This window comes from Anser anser, assembly GCF_964211835.1.
Source record: "Anser anser genome assembly, chromosome: 3".
NCBI classification, from domain to species: domain Eukaryota; kingdom Metazoa; phylum Chordata; class Aves; order Anseriformes; family Anatidae; genus Anser; species Anser anser.
This window is the reverse complement of record NC_139722.1, coordinates 21,763,294-21,787,452: the sequence shown is the minus strand read 5'-3', so window position 1 is coordinate 21,787,452 and position 24,159 is coordinate 21,763,294. Positions and strand designations below refer to the sequence as shown.

The following is a 24,159-nucleotide window of genomic DNA, read 5'->3' as shown; positions in this document are numbered from 1 at the left end:
CAGACCCAGGGTGTGGAGAAGGCTGGGAAGGGAAGACAAATTCTGCAGCCTCTCAGGGGAGCACAGTCCCAACACAGTGCAGGCTTTCCCGCATAAGCTCTGCCCAATGCCTTGGTGCTGGCTTTCTTCTTTCCTTAAAGTCTGGTGTCTTAAAAGTAAAGACAAGAAAGGTGCTACAGGGAACGTATCATCTGCTGCTCTTTAAACACCACCATCGAGAACTGAGCAACCTACCTGTATCTCCCTACCTTTTAAAGCTGAATCGTCAGCTTTTGCCCAACTGGCAAAAAATTTGAAATGTGGCTTTGAAGGACTTGCTTAGGACTGCTGCCACCTTAGTGAGTGTTCAACTTGTGGAAATGTTAGGCTGCATGTCTTGGTGGTGATGAGCACTGGCATGGCCACAATTTGCTCTAACACAAATGCCAGAAATAGAGGGACATACAAATCTTTTGAAAGGTTGTTATGGCTAAGTACAGATGAGTGTTGTAGAAAGAAGGCCTTGGGATGTGAGCTTTTGATAGAGTTACCTACAAGGACTCTTGTTGATGTCTCTGCTAAGGAACGGTCAACGGGGTGTGAAGAAACGGCTCCTGGCCTGTCTCAAAACTAGGTTCAGTTCTGAGGTTGAGTCCGAGTACAAGATATTTCAAGTACAAAGTATACAAGGTATTTCAAAGCTAACTCCCAAGCATTCTCTAATTTATTTTTATTTTTATTTTTATTTTTATTTTTTGAATTTTCAGTGGTCTATCTCCTAGAGAAAGCAGCATATCTAAAACGTATAGATAGTAAGAAGAAAAAAAAATGTTTTTGAAAGCAAATGCTGGCTCAAGATAAGGGCAGTTTGATATGGGAGTCATGCACGGGTCAGAGGATTTAGTGCCAGGTTGCCAGCAATGACCGATATTATAGAATCATAGATCATGATGTCATAGAATATGATATGAAGTCTTCCATGGGATTTAAGCTGTTCATCTTGGGATTTGTGCCTTTAGCTAAGCTGCACCTGGTACTGCTTTTGAGGAATGTAAGATAATCATGACATTTACTTTGCCTTCATGCAAATTTTTATCATTTTTATTTAGATTATTTGCTGTAAGAGTGACTCTGTATAGACAAGCTTTCTCCTAGAAAAGAAAATGTTATGATTTGTAATGAGCAATGCCAAAATGTTAAGAGTTCAGAACTGCCAGCTGCCTCACAGATGTGTTTAAAAGGTTTGCTCAAAGTGGACTTTGCCTTCTGTGCTCTTCCACTGTTCCCCAGGTAGGTGCTGGTGATTTTAGCAGCATCAGCAGCTTGAAGAAGTGGTGTGGAGCCCAAGGAAAATAAAAAGTGGCTACAAATCCCAAAACCCTCTGCCTGGTACCTTCAGAACCAGAAACCCAGAAGCCCTGCCTGGTGCCTTCAAACCAAGGTGGGCCAGGAGCCCGACAGCTCACTCTGGTGGCCATGAAGGTCATTTCTCACTTGAGGGCTACAGAAGCTAGACAGGGCAGATCGAAGCAAGATGAATGCCTGGTACAATGATGAATCAATTGCACACTACCATCAAAAGAAGGCTATGGGATGTGGGTGGTGTGAGCTGCCCCAACAGGTAACACACAGCTCATGGGCTGGTCACGCCTGATCTAGGAGACTTGTACAGGCACATTAAAGCAGAAATATGCCTGAGTGAATTAACTTTTGAAGGATGGCAGCCCATCACTACAAAGATTATATTTGCACATATATATGTGCCTCATGCATATGAAAGGCTGATGTCAAGTTCTTTAATAGTGTGGTTTCTGTGGCTTGATTTATTGCCCATATGAGTTAGCTAGCCTTTATTTTTTAACTTTTTTTACAGTCTTTCCCCTTCCCCAAGGGGGCTGTAGGGACAACATTATGAAACTGAAGCCTAGCACATCTCACATTTTAATGTGAAGGCTTTAAATTATTTGAATTTAAATAAATATGGAAAAATGTTATCTCTATTCATCTTTTTTAGTATTCCCTATTTCTTGTGCTGAAATTTTCATTCATTCAGTAAGATTGCTGACTCATGATTTTATTTTACTTTCCCATTATTTTTCTTGAAGATCCAGATCATTAAACCAGGAGATTGCAAAATAAACATAACTTTCTTAACTAAAAAGTTTTCTAATCCACAGTTGCAAAGAAAAGCTTGAAAACATGAAGCAAATGAAACCCAAAGGCTCACAAGCCAAGTAGAAAAACAAACTGCAGAAGTATTTTTAAAGGAAAAAAAAAAAAAGCCACATCATTTTTAAACAATCCCATGATTTTTTGAGACTGACTCATGATTTGTAATGTTTAAAGTTGGCAATACTGATACCCTGTGATTTAGATGACTAATCACACACTGAAAAGCTAATAATCAAAGTAAGCAGTTTGTGAAGTACCCACAGACTAGCAAATATGTATCTCAACTACTCAGCAAAGGCTTATGCATAAATTGACAACAAATAGAATCAGTTTATATAACTGCTTCACAAAGAGAGAAAAGAGCTAATCAGTTAATCAGTTATTTTATTTGTATTGCATAATGCTACCAGCTGCAGCAGTGAGTGCGAACAGGAGAGAATATGGAATGGACCCAATAAGAGGAGAGCGTTTAAGCAATGCGTTCACAGGGAACAGGGAAGGATGTGCAGGGTTCAGCAAGCAAAATTCGAGAGTGAAAACTGACTGAAAGAAGACTGCAGTGATGCTGCATACCAGACAGGAAAATACGTGGGGGAAGGAGGGAAGCAAGTACAAATGAGTCAGGAGACAAGTGGTCAGCTGGCTGCAGACAGCTAAACCTCGGCACAGTGTGGAATCCATGGAAGACGATGAGTAAAAACAAAGAGAATTGAAGGAGTAGAGAAAATGTCATTCAAAGGCAGGTGGAAGCAACAGGGCCGAATCCTGGCTTCTCAGTGGGTTTTCTGATTAGATCGCTTGTTAGTGTGCAGTAGTTCTCAGCTGGATTCTTGCTAATCTTTTATCTTATCTGATATTAAACAGGCAGCAGAAGGAAGCACATTTAGGGCGTGCTCAGTACCAACTTTGTGTCCTAACAAGAAGATGGATTCTTTTCTGAAACATCGCTTATAGCAAAATGGCATTCATAGAATTTAAACCATCTACAGGTGCTGATGCTGCTCAAACAGCTAACGTCCCTCAGAACAAAAATGGTGAAAAAGGACAACTTCTGAATTTCAGAAGCTCCTTAAAGAGAAGAAATATAGTGGATGTGGCAGAACTTAATGTGTTGACTTGGGAAGATAGAAAACAAAAAAATTTTGAAAAGAAGCACTACATATTTTTGTAGCTACTTCATTAAAAATTTAACAAACATGCAATTTTATAACATCTTTATCTAAAATTTATAACTTTTTATTTAAAATTTATATTCTCTTTATCTAAAATTAAATAGGGTTGTTAGTAGTTTTAGATTTTTTTTCCTGCAAAGGCATATTTAATTACAAGTCTGCCAAATGGCAAAATTTTCTTTTGAAGAACATGATATAGACAGGACATTACATTAGCAGGATCTCTAGTCTGATCCTGTATGGAAGCTTCCATATCCCTAGGGATAAAAAGAAACAAACAAATAACAACAAAAAATGCACTATTTGAAAACAAAGGTCAAATCAAAGCAAGCAAAACCAAGAAATTTGAGTGAATGAGGCTGAACGATCCTTCTGTATTAGGGCTTTCTATAGAGGCTATCACCTATCAGCCATCGCTGGAATGTCTGAGGTGCTGCGTAACTGCAGCGGATGCTAAAATCTGAGGGGAAATTACAGGCTAAATGGGAAAGACAGAGGGACGTATTTCACAGCTGTCAGCCAGATAGGAAAGATATTCCACTTCTTACTCCGGCTGGAGAGCAGCTCACATTTCCATGGGGTTTGGGGGTGACTGAAGCGCACAAACTCATTCACGAGCTGCTCTCGCAATGCAGCTTTTTGAAAATGCTGTCGCAGTGTGCACAGGAAGGGGAAGGGGTGTCAGCAAAATGAATCCCTTAGTGAGAACCAGGAGTAGGGTCACTGAAACTGAGTACTGTCACAGGATACATTTTGGATTCACAGCCTGTCTATTTCACTTTATATTTTTAAAAAATGCCTGAACATTAACTATGGCACTCTAGCTGCAGGAGACCATCCTCTGGTGACAGCCTTCTACCTCTGTTGACATCGTCTCTTAATTACCTGCAAGTGTGAGGTTTAGTCAGAAATATTTATATAGAAAGGCGTGAAAGCACACAAAGGAAACCATATTTAAATAAATATGTTTGAGGGGGGCAGAGGAGTCAGTGACTAAAAGGCCTAACAATGTGTCATGCAGGGAAAAAAAACAAAGAGCACGTACATCAGGTGGACAGAAGTTGCTGTAAACACTAGCAAAGAGCAGCTTGCTATGCAAAGCACTGCCAACACACTGACAGAACAGCCCTGTGTATTTTCAAGGGTGCTTTTAACATCCAGAACGCTTCTATGCATCTATTTTCCTGAAGCAAGCCATTCATATTTTTGATGCAAAACATGCAAAAATTAGAGTGAAATCAATCTTCATTATTCTGCCTTGGCAAATAGACTTTGAACAGCACATCCTGCATATTCCACTTGCTCTAACTGCTCATAACTGTTGAATATGTGTTTACATTGTACTGCTTCATATTGTTCCCACCTAGCTCACTTCTCCCTAGGTGCCTGTAAACTAACATGCTGATCTAATAGCAGACATTAAATATGACAGTTTGTGGATCTGCCTAGGTGAACTCATACATTTCTATTTTATTTCATGAACATTTTGCAAGCTTGTAGCCTTGTTTATGGTTTTTATTGCACCCTTGAATCATTTGTTTTGTTTTAAGGAAAGGAGATATTGATATATGAGGGATGGTTTGCATGTTCTTCCCTCTTGTATTTTGCCTAAGTATGATTAATGTAATAATAACTTTGCCAGGATCCTGCTTAGCCCTAACTTAAACTTTCACAGTCCCTAATGAATGCAACAGCAGTCCAGAATATGGACATGGGAGAACAGGAAGAAATTGTGCACAAGCTGTTGGGAGAGTCTCAGCACGGCTCGGGAGGGCAAGAGGAACTGCACCACAGAGCTCAGCTCTCCAGAAGAGACATCAGCCTTGGCGTTTGCATCCTCAAGAGTCTTCAGGTGCTGCCAAGGGCCAGGCCAGGGCCTCCAAGGGTTTGGACTGAGCTCAGGGAGTCCAGGAGGACCAGATCTTCTCAGCACTAGAAGGTTACAAGGGGAACTTTGGACAGCAGAGAATGCCACTGCTACAGAAGCAGTAGCCCAAGAGCACTGCCTGGTGCAGCAAGCTCTGGTGTCATCCTGCAGAGGAGACGTTCCCACCAATGATCTAACCTAACATCAATAAAGAACCTCTTTTATTCCAGGAAATGCTCTACCCTTGTGATTATTAGCTCTATCTGGCTGATGTCTTCTCTCAAAAACTGTAAAACATGGACATCAAATGAAAATTTAAAAAAAAAAAAAAGGCACAACTTTATGCATGAACATGAATTCTTGTACTTCACTCTGCATGACACCTCACAAAAACCTGCCTGGCATCCACCATGACCTCCTCCTTGTTTTACTCCCCACGCCTCATGTGACTGCATGCTCTGCAGCCTCTAAAGCGACCACAGAAGCCTCCCTAAGTAATGTTCTTCACCGAAAACCTGTTAGCCTTTACCAGATCTGTGCTTTGTGCTACAAAAAGAAATTACAGGCAGTCATCACACAGAACCAGCAGTGCGCATTTTGCAGCTGAGAACTTCCAGGATACTTCCACCCTTACCTTCACACTTACCTAAGGATCAATGATCCTTATGGATCCCTTCCAACTCGGGATATTCTATGATTCTATGATTACCTTCCTTCATCGGTCCATGATGGGTTTAGATCCCTTGAAGCACAAGCAACGTATTGTTTAAAAATAAGTGACCGTGCCCTGAAGGAAAACGTAAGAGGAGACAACCAGCACTGTCACAGTGCAAAGGCTCTAGGCCAAGGTGTGCAGTGGGCGAGCTCCTCTCCTAGCAGCAGTGGAGCTGGGGATGAGATGGGAGCCCATGGGTGATCAAGAACCTGCCACGCAGGCAACAGACAGGCTCAAAGAGCTGCCAAAAAGGCTGCAAGCAGCAAAAAGCCAACCAACCACAGCTGGATAGGTGCTGTAGAAACATCGGATGGGATTCATATCTGCTTGGTTGGGATTCAGACTCTGTTCAGCTGTCAGAAAGCAATATGGCTAAATCTTGGTTTGTCACCCTGGATACTCTCCATAGGCAACAGAAAGAAGCAGGCACCCTAAGAGAGTGATCCAGATGGGTTTCTATGGCAGAGAGATGAGCCATCTCGGAAAGTCTGTTCCCTCCATTGACTGCAAAGGCTGACTACACAGGATCCACAGCAGTGCACTCTGCCGCTCAAAATAAATCGAAAGGATTTCATCAAAGTTAGACTAACTATAGATATATTTTTTAAATCGCTCGATACATAATGCTGGATTTTTATGGCTCCTGAATTTTGAAAACAAATCACTTATCCCTGCTAGTTTAAATACCACAGTCACCTGTCAGTCAGTTTCATGTTTTGCTTCTTTTATATTATATGATAAAAGGCGCAGATTTTTATTATAATACTTACAATTATAAATATATTCACACGCATGTATATTTAGCCTACATATACACATAAACATGAGAACTTTTTTAAATTCCACTGCAAGTCTTCACCATCAAGTTTGTTTTTTTAAAAAAGCTTACATATGAATATTTACATTTGAAAGAGTGCTAGGAGAGATTTACAATATGCTTTTTAATAAGCTGTATCTCAAATGCATATAATTGCATACATCTCATTTTTGCTTTTTTCAATAGACTGGCATAATCCATTTTATATTTTGCTGGGCTCTTGTGCAGCGATCAATTTGCAGTGATTTCAGTGGGCTTTGGATTGGACTTTGTGTTACCTTATTAACACAGGTAGCCAAGCTCACTTCTATTTTATAATACTCCCCTCTGTTAGGAGCTAGAATAGCAACGGTGTCACTGAGAAATGCCATACAATTTACCTGTAGGGCAAGACACATCTCTTGGACGGACACGGTTAGAGACTAATACATTCATTTGGAAAGAAAACTGTAATCGTAGAAGTCACAGGCTGGAAGTGAAGAGCAGTCAATGTAGTGGCTCCTCTCTGCTTTCTCAGCTGCTTCATTCTGCATTTCTACCTAGGCTGATATCCACACTGCAAGCTCCACACGAAGAGCTCTGGGCAAATCCCCAAGTCCCATACCACAACTCTGTTAATTTAACTTAATCTCCAGCCCCAGGTTCTTGCTGTGCCTTTGCCTGCAAGGCAGAAAAGCATGCTCCTGTCAGACACCTTTATCCTGCTCGAGTGCTCATATTGTCACCTGGTGTCCCCTCCACGGCCCCTTCAGTCTGAGCAGCTGGAGCTCCTGGCACTGCCCTCACCGAGCTCCAGTGCTGGGACATCTCTTGAGGGCCTGCAAACCTGCTGTGAAAGGCCAACAGCAGACCACGGAACTCTGTCAGCAGTCCTGCCAGTTCGGGACAAAATTTTTTCTCAGCTTCTTCCTCATCGCCCTCCCTTATACATTCAAGAAAGCAATAGCTCCGCAGCTGGAACATTTACCTCAGCTCACCTCCAGGCAGCTCTCCACACCTACCGCACGGCCTCCCCCCCGTACTGCCTCCCAGGTCGGCCCTTCCCTTTCTCTGCTAACAGCCTTCATTCCTTGTCCTCGATTCCTTACGTGGCACTTGGGTTAATCACAACAAATCCTTGAACAGAAACTGTTTAGAGAAGAACTCACATCACTTCCCAACATCTGTGTGCCTTCCTCAAACTTTACCAACCATGTTTTCACACAGACCATTGCCGAAAACACGGAATAGCTTTCATTCAATAACCGGTCTCTGCAGATCCACTCAAGGAAAAGACACGATCAAACCTGCAAATGAGACAGTTGTTTATCCCTCTTACACATCTCCAGGTTTTAATCAAAGTACCCTGAGATACCAAGCCAAATACCTTGGAGAAATGAAATTGTCTCTGTATCCACACAGTTGCTTCCATCAACCAATCTATAATCCTGTCAAAGAAAGGTAACACATTTACTTGACAAGATTCCCTTTCCATCAAACCATATTGACTGATATGGTTTGTATTTTCTAACCATCCTTTCCAAGCTAACCATTCCAGCATTTTACTGGAATCTGAATTCATACAAGGGGTCAGTTTCTAGGTCCTGTTTTCTACCCTTTTTAGACATTTGAACTGCATTAGCACTCCTCCAATTCTCTGAAATTTTCTTAGCTCCCCAGGATCCACACTGGTGATTCAGAAGTTGCCTCAGCTACTTTCTCCATAACTCTTGGGAGCAAATTACCCAGAACTGACAACCTGGAAGAGCCTGGAAGATTTCCATCATCTGAGGCAGGCTCACAGCTTTCACAGAGAGCTGTCTGCATTGTGCTGAGACAACGAGAGAGCTCGGCCACTTCGGAAACAGAAAGGGAAGGAAATCAGGCAGAGCTGGGGATAAACAGGGGACACCCTGAAGAGTCAGGGTTATCGGTCCCATTGCTGTTGTTCCTATGCACCCCTCCTCAGCAGCTGGGGTGCACATGGCCATCAGAGGCTGCACAGCGTCACCAACAGCCCATCTAGCTTTCCATGGCCATCACATACCCAGAGCCTAAAGGCAGCGGCTCTTTTGTGGCACTTAAACCATCTGCTTGACCTCTAGACAGAGCTGACCCAACTTGTGTCTTACTTTTTTTTCTTACCGTGCACTGAAATGACCCAATGATCTCTTCGCTCTCAATATACGTTTGAAAAGTGCTCTAACTGGGTAGTTGGTTATTGAGATTCATGGGCACTTTCAATAAGTTTTATTATTCATCCACAGCTTGTAATTTATATTGCTACCAGTTTTCTTCAGTATAGCCATATATATACCACAGCAATATAAGTTGTTGCGTGCGTTTATTACCATTTTGCCATTTTCTTCTAAATAAAATCATAACTAGCGAAATTATAAACCAAAGAGACCAAGAACTTGCCACTCTGTCATTGCTACCTGTCTACACAGTTCCATCAGAACATGCACAATTCCAGATTGGTTTCTTGAGAAGTACTGCTAGTTACACAGCTTTTACTGCAACTACTACTAAGCATACATTCAATGGAAGAAAATGAGGAAACCAAACTAGAGTCACAGTAGAAGAAAATAAGGAGAAATAATTCAGATGTTACCATGAGGACGGGAAGGAAATCGAAGGACAAGGATTTGTCTTTTGTCTTTTAAACGAGGTATTTTGTCTGTCAGACTCATTCATCTTATACAAAGAAGAGGAATAATATACATTTCCAAGATAAAATCAATTATGCATTATCTTAGAGTTGTACAATCTGATTCTCACAGAGGCCTTAATACAACTTACATGTAGCATAATTCTTATTCCAGATCTCTGAACAAAGCTAAATTTCACTGACAGTTCATTGTGCAAATTCCAATTTACAGTCAGTTTTTCCAATATTCTCAGAGAGTATAAAATTGCAAAGGCCATCTCTGCTTGAACCAGAATATGAATTTTGAAATATAATAAAAATAAAGTAGCAAATTAAGAGACCCATTTGATTCAATTCATTACCTCAGAACACTTTTGCTTAAAATACCCTCCCATATTTTATGTCAGTTTTTTAAAGGAGTGAAAAAAGTTTTTTTTCCTCAAAAACTTCTGAACTGTGGCCAATTTAGCTGCACTTTAATTAGTTTCTTAATTTATCTCCATTATGAAATAAAATAGGGAAATAACTCTTGTTTCTGTATTCCATTAAAATGGTCCTGTACAAGTTAAAGACTATTTTGTTATTATGGTATTCTAAGTTTTAAGCAACTTATTTTTGTAAAAGCTAAAAATAACATATCACACTTTAAATAATCTTTAATTGCCAAATTTCGGAAGAACTCACAAAGGTACATCAGAACTTGCTGGAAAATTTACAGGGTTTATAATGCTTAACCCATTTTCAAAGGAAAAGATGATCCTTAATCAGTTCATTTCCCTTTCCAAGAAGACTTTTTTAGAAACACAGCCTCTTTTTTTAGCATGAAGCATTTCAGACAGTTGAATTTGAGCTTTTTCTTGACTATCCTAGCTGTGATCATGTTGTATTTCAAGAGTGTTCTCACTGGCAAGTTGGTGGCCAGCCTATTTCACTCATTCACTCTGAGCAGACCTATTCCAATTAAATCATGCTCTTGACATCTCTTACGCAAGTTGGAGATGGAAGGAAGAGAAAAGAAAGCTACAAGGTACTGGGAAAGTGAGCCTCACTGAAGCAAGGCAAAAGACTATTTTGAAAGTGTGTCCTACCCTGGACAAAATTTTGCTTTGAGAGCATGGACAAGGTAAGGTGCATTCACTCAGGGTGTCCAGAGCTTTTCTTTTTAAAAGGACTATCACAAAAAAAGCAGAATCACGCAGTCCCTACACAGAACAGCTGAGTGGCGTGCATACAGAAGAAATGTGAAATTTCAGGCAGCAATGAGAAGTGCATCAAGCCAGCTATGTGTACCGTGCTTCTGTAGCAATAACCATTACTTTCTAATGAATAAGACATTTTTCAAGTTGTCCTCAGTGATAGTATTTTATGGGGAAAAAATGTCCAGAATAAAGCGTAGGGAGGTAAGCAATCATCAGAAGAGCATTAATTGTAATGGACAGTACAGAACCACCAATATATCCCTCAAGTCTACTAGATGAGGGAGTATTCACAGCATCCATACCTGATGAGAAGGACTGACACAAACCCAGAAACCCCTGCAAGATGCCCTAAGGCAGCATGGCCAAGCCCAGCCACTTGCTGCCAGCTCCTGTGGATGACAAGAGATGCTCCCTCCACACTTGTGCCTCCAGGGACCTGTACCAGGAATCTCTTTGCTGCCTCTCTGCCTCTACTGTCCCTCAGTGGACATGGACGGGACACAGATTTTGAATAATATCCCAAAATAGCAACTCTCTATTTTGCATAACTGTGATACTATGTATTTACTGCTCACTTAGTGCTGTATGTTTTACCAACAGATAAGGAAACAAAATGAGAGAGTCATTTACGGGCTCAAGTGCTGCAAGATTCAACGCTTCACTCGTAGCCTGCTGCAACCCGCAAGGCTCCTTTAGGGACCTAGGAGTGCAGATTCTCTATAAAACTCGTGAAAACAGCTGCATAAAACAGGAATCACAAGACCATAGCACTGAGTGCGGGCATTGCCTAGGCCACATGGAAATAACTGAGGGAGCAATGTGAGGTGAATCCTAATTCTCTCAAGCACTCAATTCCAGGCTGCTGGACCTCCCCAGCTGGAATTTTCTTCCATACGTGGGTGCCCACAGCAGCTCTTTCCCACAAAATAGAGCTGGAATGCTTCAAACTCCAACACAAGGTGAAAAAAACAGGATTAAAATTTGTGCCACAGCTGACCAGATTCAAACAACCAGCATCTTCTGTCAGCAAGGTGGAGTTTCATGTCCATGATCCCTATTACAGTTGTTATATCATGCATGATTTTTTTTTCTATAATTAGTGCCTTTTTTTTTCTTTTTTTTGGACCTGAGCAGGACAAATATGCAGGATGGGGGTGCTGCAAATGAATTCCTCCTCTAGTGAGTAGAGCTATTCAAGTGAGTACAGAGTAGTAAGCATTCGCAGAGACAGCACAGCCATTCCCTTGCCCAGACAAGGATCCTCAACAACAAGCCTCAGCATCTCTTTTTTCTCTCTTTCCCCAGTAAGACTTAATTATTCATGCTAAAGACGAAACTCCAAAGGACTTCCTCCAAGATGAGGAACTAGGGAAGTCAGCCCTACTGCCTACAGGAAGCCTGGAGCCTGTGTCCCTTCAGACAGAAGAGAGAACCAAACATCACTCCATCTAGCCAGCAATGCTGCAGCTGTTTTACTGCTGGAAAAGGGGTCTGGTCTCTGGTATGCTTTCTTGTGCAGACTACTAATGGGAAAGCAGCATCTCAGAATGAAGCCCACAGGCAAATGAATGAGTATTTTACAAATTCTAGGATTTAGGCAGGAGCCCTTAGATGCTGCAAAATTACCTCTCCGTTTCTATCACATTTTCTTGATGTACAAAGCAATTTGGGCTTTGATGGAAAGGAACTGTGTTCGAAGAGCACAGCTGGAGTGCAGTTGTGTGGGGATGGCTGCTCACAGTACAAACATGGGAAGGAAGTGGACAGTGCAGAAATCAAACCCAGCAGCCCCAGGAACCCAAATGATATAGCAGTAGTTCTCCCTTCCCCTCAGAGACCTCCTCAAGCAGCACAAGACTGAGTGCCCATCCAGCAAACAACTGAAGGGAGCCCAGACCTTCTGATTCCCATTGCACTTACTCAGTAGGATTTATTTTTTTAATTATTATTTATTATTTTGTTTAGCATGTTTGTGTTGTTTTGTTTTGTTTGGTTGTTGTTGTTCTTTTTTACAATCTTCATGAGAGTTTTTGCTCAGTCAGTTGTTAGGATTTGTACACTCCTTGCTTCACTTCATCAGGACTCTCTTGAAATAACCTAGTCTTAACATCTGCTTTGCTTTCATCTACACAAAAACTAGCCAGTGTTTCTAGTATGGTACAATGCAGTGTTCTATAAAATAAGTGGCACCATTTATAGATAGCAATCAAACTGTACTTTACAAATTTTCCAGCATATATAGCATGCTTAAGTCAGAAAAAAAGGACTAAGAAATATATTTACAAATACTCTAGGTTATTTCTGCTGATCCACAGTGGTAAATCCCACTCAGAACTAATTTCCTTATTTGCAGCTTAAGAAAATACCATGCAATCCACATCAAATACTACATTCGTTGACTAGATAATAGCTGGGAAAGACAGTTCATGGAGAAATACATGGGAAGCAGTAGTAAATTCTGTGACAGGTGCCTCAGCATGCTCATATGTACATTTATACATATATGCACACTTACACAGTCTAGCACCTGTAATTAACTGGGATATCTAAATTATCCTGCATAAAGCTCTAGGCTTCCTATCTAGAACTTAACTGGGCAAAGCTAACCTCTAGCTCTGCAAATATACCATCGAATTCTGGCAGGTAAACAACCAGGAACCACGATATTTGTTAGATCACATTATTTGCACACATGGTGCAGCCTGACCATTTACAATAAATTCATCAAGTCACTTTCCTTAATGGTTACCAAATTCAAATGTTCAGAAATAAACTTTAAGTTGAAAACTGCACTCTTTCATAAACTTTTTGTCTTCAGTGTTTGTTTAGGACCGTATCAAGTTTGTTTAGAATAAACAAGTTTATAGGATACTAGTTCATCATGGTGTATGGGATGAGTTAGTTGTCAAAGCTGTCTTATAACAAGACAGTTTATCAAAACTTGGGAGTACGACTCAGATTGCAAAGCAAGGTCATTGTATATATGATCCAAACCGTGCACTGGTTTATAAAGCATTGGGCAGACTCAACAAAGTCAGCAAACCTCCCATATATCTGGAGTTGCTCATTTCAATCTATTTCAACTCCATTAAAATAATATTAGTATCAGTGTGCACTAGTTAGAGCCTGTGCAGAGCTTTATTTCACAAAATGTTGCAACAGTCAAATCTTGTGACTTTCAAAGGGGGCTCATAGCGTGTGCAGCGCTCAGAAAGCACTTCATGAAATCCACAGTAAATACAAAGTAATAGCAGTGAGAGAGGATGTGGGACTCAGGAGTAAGATTGGCTATAGCCAGCCATTAGAGACAGATGTGTTTGCTTGCTTTCTGAAGATAAGTTCTGATTTAACCACCAGAAACAGCACGCTACCCGCAAAAGGAAGTAACAACAATGCAAGCTGAAGTGGTGTTTTGTGTTTATGTGCTTTCAATACATAAATTTTATCTTTTCAGGGCAGCAGCGTTGGGATTGATGCAGAGTGATCACTTAGAAGCTATCACCTCTCTCCTCCACACTTAACAGCTGAATGGTAAAAACAAGAGAATAGCAAGGAAAACAGCAAAACCCTAAAATAGCTCCAGAAATACTTGTGTAAGCCAAGATACCACATATTGAGAACTAGGAAGCAAATTAGGGTCTGGTTCTCTGCATCTGAGCTCCACTGGCTGTGAGGAAGGGATGCTGGCTTCTGTGAAGTCAAGGAATCTGGCACAGGGTGAATTACACACCTACAGAGCCACTTAAAATTTACCATTGACGCTGCCCAATTAAAAAAGGCCTTTAATAGTATTGAAATTGTTAATGAAAAATAGAAACAGCTGACCCAAGTCAACAAAACTAGCTAATCTTATAAAAAACGTTTCAGAGATTTAACATCTCCTGGCAACCCAACAGATACTTAGGAAATGAAAACCTATGGCTTCTACGTTTCTCCTTATTTCACCACTCTGACACAAAACTCAATAGCTTTTCTTCCGTACGTGTCACAAGACAGCACTTGCTTCATTTTAGGGCTATTTACATTGTCCTTTACTTGCTATCTGTGCCCCAGTGAAACAACCGTATCACCTTTCCAGAGAACAACTTGCCAGCTGAGCTGACCTGCCAAATCTCATCGGAGCTACTCGAAGCCGGGGACGTGGCTCTCCCTTCGCCAGGGGCTGTCTGTGTCCCCCAGGCTCCCGGCACAAGGTGACCCTCAGTGGGCTCACCAGCAATGTGCTGCACCCTGTCCAGCGGTGCTCCACCACTACAGGTGGTCATTGACAGCAGGTTTGTCACCGCATGGTCTCGTCTGAAACAGACTAGAGAGTCTTGGTTGGTATCCCACAGGCATCACGAGCCATTTGAGGTGCCCAGCAATAGCGCACCTGGCCTCCAGCTCCCTCTGCAGAAGCACGGAGCTCCACCACAGATCCAGGGCCAGCTCCACGAGATGCCATGGACACCCTCGAGTATCTCAGAAGACAACAAAAGACACAGGTGCTGGCAACTGAATTGAGCCCTTTGTGTTTAATAGACCTTCACGTATGTCCCTTACCCAAATCAGTCTGATTAGAAGGCTCTGAAAATTTTGGCACCTGAAGGATCCCGCAGCAAGGAGCTTCACACCTATGTGCTGTACACAGACCCGCCTCCTTTCACATATCGTGAACCTGCCACCTGCAAGTTTTAGCTGATGACCCCTTGTCCCCACGTGGGTAGAAAGAGATGTTTTCCTTGTTCACTTTCTTCTTGCAACTTTTAGACCTTTCTCAGCTGCTTCTTTCCCAATCTAAAGCATTTCTGTATATTTAACTATATAACCAATGGTTTTTCAGAAGCTCTTTCACATTTTCTTCATCTTCTTTCCTCTTTGGTGTTCTCCACTTCTACAAGATCAGGCAAACAGCTTTCTTAGGTAAAATTGAAATGGCTGCTCACTATTTACCAGCGCTGTGTGACCTGAAGTCTTGTGTGAGTAACTCCAAGCTTGATTACTATTTATTTTTAAAAGGAACTGGTGACTAATGGGCTTAGTTTTCTCTACAATTTGGATAAGTGGTGAATTTATGTGTGGCCAGATTTGAATACAAAAGAAGTACACAAACAAATCTGTAGCTTAAGCTTGCAGCACGCACACCTGAGGGAAAAAAGTGCTTTGTATCGACCACGGGGATAAGTAACATCCATGTCCATAGTCCTGGAAATCAGCTGCTTCTGCCTGAATTTTAGACTGTCACAGTTCAGCAGCCTAACCAAAATGAGACACATATTAATGCTCCACTTTCAATGGCAATGGTGTCATCAGCTCTTGTAGAACAGTTTCTGTAAATTTTACTTCCCCAGTAAGAAAAGGTATCATTTGACCTTGGGACATAACTGAAAAATAAGCCGTAAAGCTACACTGAAGAAAAAGCTCTTTAGGGGCATCATGAGGTAAACTAGGCCAGGTCAACCACAGGCAGAGCTATCATCCGATCCTCGTGATGTTTTACCCTCTGAGAAAAGCCCACAGGGCTTTCCTACAGTGACTTTATCTCAGGATGGCTTGTGTCAGTGAGTTACCCTGCAGCAAAAACACGTTTTTAAAGCAAAAACTACATGCTGTAGCCAACGAGCAAAAGCAGAGATAAAGAAAGCCATCAAGTCCCTTTCCGGTGTTTGTTGAGCTGTTTAGCCCGGCTGGCAGTTGGGCACAAGGCAATTATTGATGTGCAAACAGCACTTTGCACACAGTTTTAATTTATATATTTAAATAGAAACCCCATTAATCTTTTATGTGCATACACTTCCCCTGCAACAAAAAAATTACTCTTACAAAGTAAATTCATTTGATTGCAATATGAAGCTCGGTACCACGCTCACCAAAAGCAAATATAATACACTTTTCCTGTCCCCAGTTTTATTGGTGCCCTTCTTTCTAAGGAAGCACTATGTTACAACATATTTCTGGTTTTCAGCACTATTTTGTTGTTAATTCTGAGACTGAAATTATTCCCATAGTAATTTATACCTCTCTTCCTCCACATCCTTTAACCAAAGGAGAACAAAAAGATTTCAGATAGGAGAAATTGTCCTTTCTTTTCCTTAGGAATAGACTAGCAAAGGCAGTAACATTTAAGGGGAGATTCCCCAAAGCTTGCTCTGTCATTATATGCAGTCACCTAGAGTGACACAGCTTCAGAATCACTGGTTTTGGTACAAAATGGTTTACGAGCAAGGGGAGAGTGGGAGACCTATGAGTTATTTAAACTTAGCTTACACCATCAGGGAGCACAGACCAGACGCTGAGCCTTTACAAAGACATAGGTTTCTTGATTTGCTTGTCATTGCTGTGATTAGCAGTGGGTGCTGGGCATAGTGGCTCCATCAGGATAACCACATGCAAATACAGCAGATGCTAGATGTTTTGTTAAATAAGTTGCTAGAGTTGCAGTTATAAAGTATTTCACGCTGAAAAATAATTACAAGCTGAAAAATAAAACTGAATAAAATACAGTTAAAAGGCTGCTGTACACTGGTGCCATATATGCATAGTGTATTGAAAACATGATTTTAGAGGTCATCATATGTTTGTAACTGGTCTTCTCCAGAGAACCTGTAACATTTGGTTGTTATGTAGGAAAGCATGTAAGGAAAAAAACACCGAAAATATTAAGATTTTCATCTAGGTCAGCAAGAGTGGCTATAAAAGAAATATAAAAAAAAGAAGGCAATGGAATAAAGAAGATAGCTTTCAAGATTATAACTACCCTATATTCAACCCAATATTTTTAAATTGCTAGGCTTGGAAAAGGTCACAATCTTTATGATTCATTCACAATGTATTTCTTACTGGGTTACTTTTTATATGATAACATATATCTTCCTCCTCATAATGACACAGATTTACATCTCAAGCAGCTCGCCCATACTAATGGCCAAGAGTTTACTTTGCAAAGCTGACCACAAACAGAGCTGTTAAAACTAATAGCCTTCAGTATTTTACAGTTACTGAACCTATACTATAAAGAAAATACTAAGATTTAAACAATCTGAGGCATGTATCTGGAAAAGATGGGCTTGGATTAATTTCCTTTTGCATACTCAAGGTTCTCTCCATGAAATTCCTGCATTGCCACTTTAATTCCTCACGAAACACTTCTCATGCTGAAATATATTCTTAAAGAATGTGAGACAAGTAACTTAAACTGTGTTTTGTACTGTATCCATCACCTCTTCACTTTCATTATTCATTTCTCACCATCATATTTTTACTGTGTAATTAGAAACTGAAGTCAAAGCCTAGAAAACAGACGGCTTAAACAGGCTTTGTAAATGTCGCATAACAACTGTTCTGTGATCAGAGTTTTCAGATGAAGCTTTCATCCATATTTTTAGATATACTTTTGATAGTACATGGAGACTATAGAAATATTAACCAACTAGATATGACCACACAGAGAAAATGGAACCTACACAGCTGTATAAAATCTACTAGGTGTATATTGTGCCATACTTGACGTTATTTATAGTTCATATGGTTTATAATCCACCCTACCACCAGCTACCATAACCCAAAATTCAATTTCAGGTCCTACTCTTCTACTTACACGACCATGGCTTAATTAATTATTAACAAAAAAAAAAAAAGGAAAAAAAAAAAAGAAAAAAAAAAGAAGAAAAAAAGCCTACACTTAGTTCAAGCATTTTCAGAATTACAGTAACATATTGATTTTTTCAGTGTAATAAAGCTAAATCAAATCCCAGCAGCACATGAGCATCTAGAATGTACTTAAGGCTTAAGAGTTTTTATTTCTTGAGCTTTAAGTTCAGGGGAAAGAAAACCTTGCACCAGAAATTTATGGGCATTCCGTAACATTATTCGGTCAATTAAAAGTAATATAGGTAACTAACACATACTCTCATATTGCTAGGAGAAGGTCAAGTACCCTGAATCTGATCTTTTTCTTATGTGTTCTGTGTCTAGGGCAAGCAGAGAAGGATAAAGCCGTCTCCTGTACAATGGGATCTTGCCTGGGAAGCAGCCACACTTTATCGAAAGCAACACTAGAGGGCATTGCTGTAATATTCTTAGCCTGGAAGCTGACAACTTCAAGGCATCTCTTCCCATGAATGTTAATTGCCTCCACTTTTAACAGAATTGGTCTGTTTGTTAGCTGTTGCAATGCTGAAGTGTTAGCCATAAAAACTTCACTGCACTGAAGCAGCCAACGAGCTTTCTGGAAAGCGCTGTACTGCGCAGGGCCTGCTGCCGGCAGCCAAGGCCCGTGAGCAGACACGAGCCAGTCCCTTTGGGCCATGACCTGCCACTTCTGTCAAGCTACCACTGGTCCTCCCCACGTGTCACAAGTAACCCACGGCTGGCACCACCTCAGGGCACACCCGGGGCGGTTCTGGTTGCCACCGTCGGTGCCCAGTGGTCACCAACCGCTTTGATCCATCAGCAGGGCCTACAGCTCCCACAGACAGCCCCACCAGAAGCCCCCCCTGAAGCTAGCCCTGTCAAACCGATCTCAGCTGCAATCCGTCTCAGCTGGGAGGTTTTAACAAAGTGCTCGGTGGGTTTCTATGCGGCAGAGAGCCAAGGAAGGAGGGTTTGGGGCAATTTGGGGAATGTCACCACGAAGGGAGTGGTAAGCATTGCCCAGGAGCAATGACCTCTTCTTGGTCTCACCACCCGAGAGGCAGTCAGTATTCCTTGCTGTTCCCACCAGCATGCCGAGGCCCAAAACTCATACGGTATTCTCAGCCCACTGTCTTTGCCAGAAATAAAGGCTTTTGCCCTAGGAGCTTAAAGGAGTACCTGAGATGTCCCCATAATGTGTGAGTCTCGTGCCTGCTGCAGGCATTCCCACGTAGCAGCAGTAGGTGAACTCGTGGTAGCTACTCTGGTGCTTCAGAGGATGAGAAATCCTAAGATAAGGAATGAATAGGAATGGGGAAATGCAATAAAAAAATGCAGAAGACCCCAGCCCACACAACCCCCCCCCCCCCCAAAAAAAAAAAAAAGAGAAAAAGAAAAAAAAAAAGGAAAGGGTTTTAAATTCATATTGTGTGCACACAGAGCAAAACCAAAAACATGGTCCCAAGCAGCTTTTAATTCAATTAAGCACAGCAATGTAGCATGAAACAAGGAAGCACAGGGACACATACTGCATGGCAACAATCATACTACAGAAAAACCTTTCTGATGTATTCAGTTTTGCTATAGTATACTGCAAAGGTTTACAGCAATCTTTTTGCTCTTTACATGCAAGGTACAGGAAAACTGCAAAACTCTGGAACTGTATGATCTAATCATTCATTCACAAAGCATGTTGGACATTATCTTTTGAAAAGATTAAATTAAAGAAAGAGCTGAGCTTGTTTAGGATAATCAGCATTGAAGCACAGGTAATAGAAGTCCAGTGAATGGAAAATGCAATGTATTACTATATTGAACCCTCCTCTACTCAACTCAAGAAACGTGATACAACAATGGAAAAAGGAAATGTTATGTCATTAACAAAAATGAGTTAAAATAATGATGCTAACTAATACCCAGAACCTCCTGGGTCAAATCAACAAAATGACCTGTGCAGTCAGACGAGTTTTATATTGGCATAAAAATAGATAGATAGATAGATAGACAGATAGATAGATGCATAGATAAAGCATGAAGGTGCACTTTTGGGGAAGATTGTTTCATTTTTGATGAGAAATTTGCAAACAGAAACACACATGGAAAAAACTATATATTGAATCTGATGTATTTGAAAGTCATCAGACCTATTGTGTGTACCCCAAGAGCTGACCCACACATGAGCAGGGATCATGTCTGGACAACAGTGCTGTTAAATCAATACATGTCAAAGCTCTAGGGATATCCAAGGGACACTTTGAACAACATGGCAACTCAACTGACAAACAGAAACTTACTAATCTGCCACAGTTCAGGCTCATTGCATTATATACTCACACCCTGTCCTTGGTTCACTAATTGATGAAACAACAGAAGCTGAATTTCATGGCAAAATTTGATTATCCCCAGCTGAAGCTTCACTGAGGTGGCCCTGAGGGAGTTCCTTGGGAGCTGGTGGCAGATGCGAGGGCTAGGATACTGACATATTGGCAGCTATTTCTCCAACTGTCTGTGAAAGGAGCTAAAAAGTAAGGAGACAGGAAGAAAAAGCTAATAACCTGGACCCGAAAGGACACGGACATGTCCTCAGATGCCATTATTTGTACAGTATTCAAGGAATTAAGGTTTTGGCTTTCTTCCATTATGCTAAGCAATGCAGTACCTCTATTCCAACTGGATGCCCAGACATCTCGAGTCAACAGCATCCAAAATTCAATATTCTTTTCTATTCTACTCAGTGTTTAGGCTTCCTATACCATATCCAGAGAAATCAGAGGTACCTAACAATGTGTCCCACCAAGGGCAGTACACCAAAGCAACCTACTGCAGGCTATGGAGATGGGTATATTTTGCTACCACTTTTTTTTTTTCTTTTTTTTCTTTTTTTTTCTTGAATTCAAGCACTTTCCAGAAAACAATGGGGAGGAATTTCATTCTCTTTGGGGACTGATGCACTAAGCCCTTAGCCCTGGATCCACTTTAGGAAATATTTTCTTTTTTCTTTCATAATCTTTAGATGTCCTTTCTTTCATAAAAGATGAACAGAGAAATCTGACTTGGTAGTGGCAAGATTTGTGCTCCGTAAAATATTTCCATGAATTCTCACTGTAAATATGGCCACTCCTACATGTAGAAGCAGGTGGAGCCTTACCAACAGAAACTTGTTACTTCATCTGTTAGGACTTGCTTTGGATTTGTATACCTACCTCCTGCCTAGAGTTCTTTTAAGATTTAATTCTTTATGTGCATTCTTTGTAGACCAGGCTGCATTAAGAAAAGAGCTGTCTTACAAACCTGTAATCCCACGGAGCCTGGATGATGCCCAGACATGACCAGAAACCCCTGCAAGAAAGAAAACTGAGCCGCCTTCTCAGCCACACCACCCCGAAGACCTATACAACAGCTGAAGACCTGGAACCACTCACTCCTAAGATAAAAGCACCCTGAGGAACATGGTGACCTTTTAATAACAGGGATATCTCAGTTCCCTCCTCCCAAAATACAGGGCTGCATCAGGGCTACTTTCAGGGGGTGCTCCTGCAGGCAAGCAATGTGGATGCATAGCGGCATTCGCCTTCATCTCATCCTGAGGCTGCATACAGCAGCACAGAAACAGCCATAAACAATTTTGTTAGATACACTGGCATTTAAAACTGAGCTAAGCTCTTTGGTTTGATTTACAGTAGAAATGGAGCATTTTTATTTTAGCAAAATCAAATCAAATCTAAACAATTCCTACTCAGAAGCCAGTAAAATCATTTTTTCCATAGCCTTTAGAAATGAAATGTTAGTTTGACTTGCCTGTCAGCACTGAACACTGAATTACAGCTCATCTTCTCTCAGTCTAACAAATACTATTTGCACATACCAAGTCAGTCTATATGATGTTGGAGAATTCATCCTTGCATCCCACTAGTTTTCGTCTGTACAGTGTAGTCTACATTCTTGCTTAATGCTTATTTCCCCACTGCTTCACTGTACGCTGGTTCACAGAGAACAGACAGGCTGGCTTATATGGGAAACAGATTTCACCATTACAGGATGAAGTGGCAATTTGGCTTTCTCTGAATTTTATCCCAAACTCCACTGAGATGACAAAAACAGCATTGACTAACCGTGCTACCCATGGCTACGATGGGAGGGGAGCGAACCCCCAAGGTCTTAAAAATCTTCTCCTCCACCTGTGTTCCCCTATCTTTGGAGACAAGCTTGGAGACAGGATGATGAGAAATATATGTGAAGCTAGTAATTCCCCATTAAAAAGTATAAATATTACTTGTGTTTATCATTGTTTATATCATTAATTGCTGTTTTCGAACAACACACTGGATTCATTTGGATTGGACTGGATTGTATTGGTTTGGATTGATGGAATTAGTTTATCTAAATTGGATTTATTTCCAGGTGCTCCCCATCCCTCAGTGCGGAGGGGTTGAGACTGATCACCCTCCTGGCATCAACCTCTCTGTCCGCTCCTCGCCTTGTGCAGGGCCAGCAAGCAGAAAAACAGTGGACTCTTTGGTTATACTTACTTGCTCCTGAAGCTAAGCAAAGGCTAGCAGAAAATTTTTATCATCTTAGAACTCAGCTGCCTTTGAAGCATACTGCTGCCTGGTGCAATGGCTACTTTACATGACATTATATGATATATACAACATAGATCATAAGTACCATACATCACAGTTTACATTCTTCTTGCTGAGAATATCACTGAAAATCTAGTCCATGTTTCCTAAAACTAACGATTTGCCTGGACCACTTCAGTTTTGTTGATAAACTCACCAAAGTATATAAACAGCAGTATATTCACCAAAATATTTTCAAAGGCTCTTTTTGGAATAAGGACTTTCCAGTACCATAGGACTATAGAAGAAGACTTTCTAGCATTACAGGCCCTTACTCTCACCTACACTAGGTCACTGGGAGGAAGCGTGCTACCAAGCAAACAGATGCAATGCTTGCAAGAGGCCCAGAGAATGACCCCATAGCTTCAAGCACCCTACTTGGAGGTGAGAGGCCATTTCTCTCAGGCAGGGCAAGAAGATGCCTCTTGTGAATACCCCAGGATTCAGAACAGGACTAAAACCACAACAGGGTGTTGACTTTGTTTCAAAACAAAACCTTAAAATAAAATATATTTTTTTTAAAAAAAGGAAGAAAGGGTGTCATAATATGTGCTTAAGAGAAGTTAATGTTATCAGAGCCTGAGCAGAGGAAGGTCCCCACCATATGCATCTAAATCTTGCAAAAGTCTAAAATTTAGGTCACATCTATTTAGGACACTGAGCATCCCTTCTGGCTAGTTCGACAAGACTTCACACTGAGCTACGTGAAGAGCTGTCTTGTTCAACATGCTAGCCACTTCACATCCAATCCTGAAATGCTCTTTTCTCCCCAGGTACCATATAAAGTTTCCAGGGGCTTCATCTCAGGACTGAGGACTCTGCTCTCAGGAGATGGGACCAGAAATAAGGAACTGCAGTGCTGGGGATGAGTGCACACATCTTTCACAGTGGCATTCCTGAGATCTCTCAAAGTGCTTTGTTGGCAAAGGTGCCTAAAAATGAGTGCGCTACTCTAAGTCATCTGAATAGCATGCTGTGTCTTTGTGTAAAGAAGAGTCTGGCCAAATTTATCTTAACTATAGACTTACTATTACTTGGGTCATATATTAGGAAAATCCATCAGGATTATTAGGAATTTTTTCTCATATGCATATGCACAGTCAGTTCTTAATTCTCAGCGTTCTTAAATTAGTATTCCTCCAAATTGCCAAGCCTAAATTCCTCCAAACAGTCATTATATGAAAGCTTTTGCATGAGCCTATGATTCATTCAGTCCTGTGTATATATACATATATCCTGTGTGTATGCCTGATCCTATGCCCCCAATGGTTCAGGAGAATATAGATGCAATTTCAGAGGGCCACTTGTCTAAAGTATTCTTTGAAGTATGAAGACTACAGGATATGTAATAACTCAAATAAAACCAGTACATCTAA

At 41.0% G+C, this 24,159-nt stretch overlaps 1 protein-coding gene and 1 long non-coding RNA gene across 3 annotated transcripts in view; both read right to left on the bottom strand.

Annotated features, from left to right (window-relative positions):
- The window catches only part of DLGAP2 (DLG associated protein 2), a 465,089-nt gene that overhangs the window by 406,114 nt on the left and 34,816 nt on the right, over positions 1–24,159 (bottom strand). The gene's annotated exons all lie outside the window — the stretch shown is intronic.
- LOC310895968 overlaps positions 2,593–24,159 on the bottom strand; it is a 31,112-nt gene continuing 9,545 nt past the window's right edge. The window contains exons 2-4 of one of the 2 annotated variants that reach the window (XR_014581080.1): positions 19,341–19,450; positions 8,089–8,149; positions 2,593–8,008 (exon numbers count right to left, since the gene is read on the bottom strand). This is a non-coding gene — a long non-coding RNA (uncharacterized lncRNA). Of the gene's footprint in view, positions 8,150–19,340; positions 19,451–24,159 lie in introns of both variants that reach the window. The other variant, XR_014581079.1, reaches the window with a different exon arrangement.